The sequence below is a fragment of the Vespa crabro genome, chromosome 16, assembly GCF_910589235.1.
Source record: "Vespa crabro chromosome 16, iyVesCrab1.2, whole genome shotgun sequence".
In the NCBI taxonomy this organism is placed as follows: Eukaryota; Metazoa; Arthropoda; class Insecta; order Hymenoptera; family Vespidae; genus Vespa; species Vespa crabro.
Window position 1 is genome coordinate 2,373,882 of NC_060970.1, and position 7,500 is coordinate 2,381,381.

The 7,500-nt window shown below is 28.5% G+C and overlaps 1 protein-coding gene across 9 annotated transcripts in view; it reads right to left on the minus strand.

Annotated features, from left to right (window-relative positions):
- LOC124429842 (glycogen synthase kinase-3 beta) overlaps positions 1–7,500 on the minus strand; it is a 79,997-nt gene that overhangs the window by 30,692 nt on the left and 41,805 nt on the right. For 2 of the 9 annotated variants that reach the window (XM_046975561.1, XM_046975556.1), the window contains exon 1: positions 1–677. This exon is cut by the window's left edge and continues 553 nt beyond it. The exons of 4 other annotated variants lie outside the window; for them this stretch is intronic. The gene's annotated coding sequence lies outside the window, so the exon portion shown is untranslated. Of the gene's footprint in view, positions 678–912; positions 932–7,500 lie in introns of those variants that run through there. 3 more of the 9 variants (XM_046975557.1, XM_046975558.1, XM_046975559.1) reach the window with 3 other exon arrangements.

A 7,500-nucleotide genomic window follows, 5' to 3' on the forward strand; every position in this document is an offset into this window, starting at 1 on the left:
TCGAAAACGAAAACGAAGATGGCGATGAACAAGATATTCCACATTCAAAAAGTAGAAAAACACACTGTGTGTGTGTGTGTATGTGTATGTTCCTTTTGTTTTTGAATTACGTTAGATAATCTTTTACGATTGATTCCTGGATCACCCATACACGCCCACTCGTCTCGATAATCGTAAAATTTCGATTACGTTTATTATTATTATTATTATTACTATTATTATTATCCTTTTCTGTTTTTTTTCTTCCTTTTCGATAACGTAATCACAGTGTTTTCGATATCTTCTTTCTACATCTTCTTTTTTACTATTTCTTCTTCTTCTTATTTAAAGATTAATGATGACGATCGTTGAGCGAAGGAAAGTCTGCAAAGATCTAAGCTCTTGGCTTTTGATTTCCTGTTTCTTCCTTCTCTCTCTCTCTCTCTCTCTCTCTCTCTCTCTCTCTCTCCCTCTCTTTTTCTTTCTCTCTCTCTCTCTCTCTTTCTCTCTTTGAAAAATTCCTTTTTAAGAAACGAAGTATCATCAGCAATCAATCTTCTTACGTCGAAGTATACAACGAGTCGAAAAAAAACAACTATTACATATTTATATATATATATTTAAATATATATATATGTATATGTATATATACATATATAAAAGAAAGAAAAAAAAGGAAAAAAGAAATAACAACAACAACAACAACAACAACAACAATAAAATTGTCGATGAAAAACGAAAGACACTAAAAGTCGAAGAATTCACAGTGTTTCGTGTGTGTATGAATATATATATGCGTGTGTATATATATATATATATATATATATATATATATATATAGTTATATATAAATAAATAAAAATAAATTAGTTAAAAGAAAAAAAGAAAAGGATAGAAAGATAAAAAAGAAAAAAGAAAAGATAATAATCCGACGTTATTTTTCTCTCTTTTTTTTTTTTGCGCGAGGCGTTCGACGACGAATATACGCCGCTGGTGATTCGTGCCGCCTCGACACGCGACTAAAGGACCGAACGAGCTCGCGGATCAACGTGACTGTTGGTGGGTGGGAGGAGGAGAGGGGGATAGGTGGGGAAGAACGAGAGAGAGAGAGAGAGAGAGAAAAAAAGAGAGGATAAGGGTGGGGATAGAATGGTAGAGATCCACAGTCATGGTGATCCAAGAACATCGATCGAGTAGTGATTTATAGTATCGTTTTCTTTCTTTATAAATCCTACGTTCTCCTTTTTTTTTTTTCTTTTCTTTTTCTTTATTTTTCTCTTGTTTTATTTCATTTTATTTTCTATCGTTTATACAAGACGAGATACTTAAAGATTTATTGTCACTGTCGTTGTTGCTGTTATTATTATTATTACTATTATTATTATTATTATTATTATTGTTATTATTATTATTACTATTTTATCATGAAGCATTAGTCATTTCTCTTTGATACTTTTGGCAAATTTTCAAAAATTTATATTTTTGAAAATATGAAGATTTTGAAATGGACGGAGTTAGAATAAGAATGAACGGAGTAATTGGAATAGACGAATTGTTAAGATATTACGTCATGGTGTTCTCTGAGACAGAGAAATCCTCGAAATTATTTATTTCTTTTTTTTTTCAGACATAATTAATACAAATACGATAATAATTTTATAAATAATCATTGAAAGAAATCGTAGTCATTAAATGAATCTTCGAATTTTTTTTATTTTTCCATATATGTAATTAATAAAAATATGATAATTATTTTAAAAATAAATGACCTTGATTATGTTACTCTTTAGCAATCGATATTTGATCAAACGATTGTACACGTGCCAGATTTATATATATATATATATATATATATATATATATATATATATATATCTGTGTGTGTTAGATTAGAACAGCAGAAAGAATACATAGAGATGATCGGTTTTAAATTCTTAAGTAGATAGCGGCCTAAACGAAACATAGCTTTAGATGGAAGAAAAACTAGATACGTTGTACAAGAGTCGACATTAATCGGCCTGACAAACTCGATAAAGATCGAAAGACTCAAAGAAACGGGTGTTCCACTTTCCCATACGTTCATCGTTCACGCCCGACCACCATTATGATGATTATTATACGCTATTATTAGTCTAATCGTCATCCTTTCTCGTTACTACACGTTTAATATCGCTTCGAGATATGATAGAAAAAAAAAAGAAAGAAAGAAAAAAGAAAAAAAAAAGTACAGTGGAAATAAGACAGGCAGATAAACAGGCAGAGATTATTGCAATCAGAGAGATAGGTACATATAAAGGTATTCTAAGTCAAACAGATAGTCAGACAGACAGACAGACAGACAGTAAAACAGATAGTTACACAAATTTTTTAATAGACAGATAGATAGTCAGACAAATTGTCGGATAAACAATTAGACGGATGGCTAGATAGATTGTCGGATAGACAATTAGATAGTTAGCTAGATAGATATAGAGACAAATAGATAGACAAACGGACGGACGGAAGACAGATAGGCAGACAGAAAGACAGACAGACAGACAAACGGACGGTCGGACGGACAGACAGACAGACAGACAGACAGACAGACAGACAAACAGACAAATAGCTTATCGGATAAATAGACAATCCGTAAAGAATAGATAAATTATTGGACAGACAGTCAGTAGGACAGACAGAAAGATTATCAGATAAATAGTTAGACAATCAGACAATCAGACATGTAGATAAACAGTCAGATAGGAAGACTGGCAGATAGAAAGTCAAATAAATTGTTGTATATATAACTGGATAAATAAATAGATAGATAAAGATAAAGAGAGAGAGAGAGAGAGAGAGAGAGAGAGAGAGAGAGATATTTAATTAAAAAACAATCAGACAATTTGGATAGATAGAAAGTTGGATCTTCGAATAAGCAGTTGAACAATTAGTCAGATAGAAAGTCAGATAGTCAATAAGAAAGATTGATAGACGGAAAGTTAAATAAATAGTCAGATAAATAGCAGAATGAACAGTTATATAAGCACCTAGTCAGACAGAAAATCAGAAAAATAGTCACATAGAAAGAAATTGATAGATGAAAAATTATATAGTAAAACAGTCTGACAGACAGTCAGAAGAAAGAAAAGAAAGACAGACAAACAGTCAGGCAGATTGACATATAGAAAGTTAGAAAGACAGAAAGTCAGATAAATAGACAGACAGATAGAAGGTCAGATAATCAGACAAACAGACAGATAGAAAGACAGAAAAACAGATAAACAGACAGAAAGTCAGAAAACAGACAGACAGACAGAAAGTCAGAAAAACAGACAGATAGACAGAAAGTCAGAAAACCAGACAGACAGACAGAAAGTCAGAAAAACAGACAGATAGACACAAAGTCAGAAAACCAGAAAGACAGACAGAAAGTCAGAAAAACAGACAGATAGATACAAAGTCAGAAAACCAGACAGACAGACAGAAAGTCAGAAAAACAGACAGATAGACACAAAGTCAGAAAACCAGAAAGACAGACAGAAAGTCAGAAAAACAGACAGATAGATACAAAGTCAGAAAACCAGACAGACAGACAGAAAGTCAGAAAAACAGACAGACACAAAGTCAGAAAGCCAAACAGACAGACAGACAGACAGACAGACAGACAGACAGTCAGAAAAACAGACAGACAGACAAGAAGTCAGAAAGATAGGCAGATAGATAGACAGATATATAGATAGAAAGTAAGAAAGACAGACAGACAGACAGAAAGTCAAAAAAATAGGCAGATAGATAGATAGATAGAAAGCCAGAAAAACAGACAGATAGACGGACAGACAGACGGATAGAGATAGATAAATAGAAATAAATATATATATATATATATATATATATATATATATATATAGATAGATAGATAGATAGATAAATAAAAAGAGAGAGAGAGAGAGAGAGAGGGAGAGAGAGAGAGAGAGAGAGAGAGAGAGAGAGAGAGAGAGAGAGAGAGAGAGAATAAAGCTAAAGTGCAAAACATTCCGTAATTTATTAAACGAGTTCGAGAAAGCATTTCGATATCGTTTCTTCTTTTCGTGTTATAAATACCGTGTTAGAGAGCAACCGCTATATTTAGACGCAATAAGGAGATAACTGTTCTTAGAGTATACGCGCTCGGACTTACGTATGTAGAAATTCCTACGAACGGAGATACAGAAACGAAATTTTTAATATATACGAACTTCTCTTATCGTCAAATATGTGAGAGTAAATATAGTTTTTTTTGTTTCTTTCTGTTTAACTTTATTGGTCAATATATATTTTTTCTTTCTTTTTTTTTTTTTTTTTTTAAATTAATTAATGGTAAGCATGCAAATATTTTGTTAAATATATATATATATACTAGGATCGGTATTTCTAATAAAATATTATTACGTAATATTATATTAATTGTCAATATTAATAATTTATCTGCATGACGTTTGAGAAATGATTTATTTATAAATATATTCGATCACCATCCATTTGAAATTTTTCACATTTACAATATTTATTATACAAAAATTATTATATTTGCAAATATTTAGATTCAAAATGTCAACGAATTTTATATTAATAATATTTTTCTTTTTCTTTCTTTCGTTCTTTAACTTATATAACAAGTACATACCGAGTATCGAAAATATTTGTAATTCCCGGAAACAAATATATATATATATATATTTCTCTTTTCTTTCTTTCTTTCTTTCTTTCTTTCTTGCTTTCTTTTTTCCTTCTTCTTTTTTATTTATTTTCTTTTCTTTCTTAAATCTATATCATTACAACGATTCACAAGAATTAAAAATAATTCTTGTTATATAAAAATAATCCTAGAAAAGTAAGATCTATTGCATTCTTTCATAGAAACAGGAAAAAATAAAGAGAGAGAATAAAAAAAAGAAAAAAAAAGAAAAATAAAAAGAAAATCATTATCGAATGATTCATTTTTCTATTCTCGATCAGATTTCTATCTAATTGAAATAATTCATAAGAATTGTTAGGATCGTTAGTTGAAAAGAAAAATACAAAAAAAAGCAAAAAAAAAAAAAAAAAAAGAAAAAAAAGCATTGCATTTTGTCGTGATCCTCCTCACAGCCTCCTCCCCCCCAACCTCCCACCAATGTTACAATTCGATGACGATCTTCGATTTATTGCAAATCGAGATCGAGAAACGTATGTATGTTTGGCTGATGGATTAAATTTTATTTCTATTCTAGACGACATATACAAACATTCTTTAGACACGAAGAGAGACAGAGATTGAGAAAGTGTCAACAAATGGAATCAAAAGATATGCATAAAATTTGAGATGCAAATGAATTCGAAATATAAAACATTTCATTATCACAACCTATTATTAATGAAGTTATTTATCCTGTTCGACGTTATTTACGCGTATGTATATTTTTTTTTTATCGCAATTATTATTCAGAATATTACAATATTATGTCTTATACATTAATTAACAATATATATTAAAATAAAAAGTAAATAAATTAAAAAAAAATGAAATAAATAAATAAATAAACAAGAAAAAAATATATAAAATATTGTATATATATATATATATATATATATATATATATATATATATATATATGTATAATTAAATATATTATATTATGTACATATAATTAATAAATATACTGTAGGTATAATTATGTTATAGTAATATAAATTAGTACTATCAAAGTAGTAAAAATTATTATAATAAATTATAATACATATGTCATACTAATTTATATTTTTATATCTATATCTATAAAATATTTACAGATATTACAGATATTATGTATTTACTAATACATAAAATATAAGTATATACTGATATTACTCTTTTATACATACCTATGATATATATATATATATATATATATATATATATATATATATATAATCATAAAAATATATAATATATAATCATAAAAAAAATCTGTTTGTATTAAAATAATTTATTATTAGATTAACCATAATAATATAATATAATATAATATAATAATATAATTTATTATCATAATATCATATATTTGAATACGAACGTTTAATTAATAATATAGTAATATTCGATCCAATATTATACTAACACACACACACACACACACACAGACACACGCTCTCTCTCACTTGCTCACTCATTCATTCATTTACTCACTCACTCTCTTATTTTTTGAAAAGAACTAAAGACGAAAAAAGAAAATAAAGAAAAAAAAAGATAGATCAGACATACAGATGTCCTCTTAAAAACGATTCGATATATTATCGATTAATAAATACACGATAAAAATGCCAATCAAATAAATCGAATAAACGATATATCTATTAAAACAATGGATTCAAATATCCTTGATGATCTTTTTGATTCAATTCTGGACAAATGATACGATTTGATCTTTCGACGGAGATAGTCTTCTATTAAAATTAAAGTTATGGCGCACAACACAAATACACACACACACACACACACACACACACACACACACAGAGAGAGAGAGAGAGAGAGAGAGAGAGAGACAGACAGACAGACAGACAGACAGACAGACAGAAACACACATGCGAGATATACAGAACGCATGAATAAACACGCGCGCGCGCGCGTGTGTGTGTGTGTGTGTGTGTGTGTGTGTGTGTGTGTGTGTGTGTAATGATGCGAGGAAAGGAAACAACATACAATTGAATTATGATCCAGTGGTGCAGCTGATCAATTGATATAAATAGATCGGCCATATACATTGCACGGTTATTCCCATTTTACCGATAGTTTTCTCTTCTCGTGACTTGCAAGGACGTGCTTGGATTTGGCACTAAACCGACGGATGTTTGCTGAACAACACCATTATGAGGAGAACACGTTCCTATTCTGTTCGTAAAAAGATCATACCCCACCAGCCATATTATTATACTTATGTCTCTTTTACAAGGTCGATTAAAAGATAACAAGTTCTACGAAGATAATTCCTATTTTTTATGATAATAATATTTCGGTACACACGCACACACAGATATTTTTTTCTTTTATTTTTTGGTCGTAAATATTTTTATGAGACCATCTGATATTTTTTTCTTCTTTTTCATTTTTTTTTCTTTTTTCTTTTTTCTTTTTCTTTCTTTCTTTTTTTTTTCTTTTTTTTTTTTTTTTTTTTTGTTAATTTAAAATTCAAACCGATCATCATGAAAATAAATATTTAATTTGATTAATATATTAACTTAAGTAATAATATATTGTATTTTTAATATTCGACAAAATAAATTATTTATGGATCGTCCTTTTCTTTTTTCTTTTATATAAAATTACATTACTAATTTTATACATTTTACATTATCATAATAAATATTATTATCGAAGTAAATATTTTTATTACGTCATCTGATATTTTTTTCTTCATCTACGAATATAACAACAAACTGATTATAAAAATAAATCCCAATTAAATTAATTCTCGTTCAAATAAATCATCTACTTTCCCTTTTTTTTCTTTTTTTTTTCTTTCTTTTTTTTTTTTTTTTTTTTTTTGA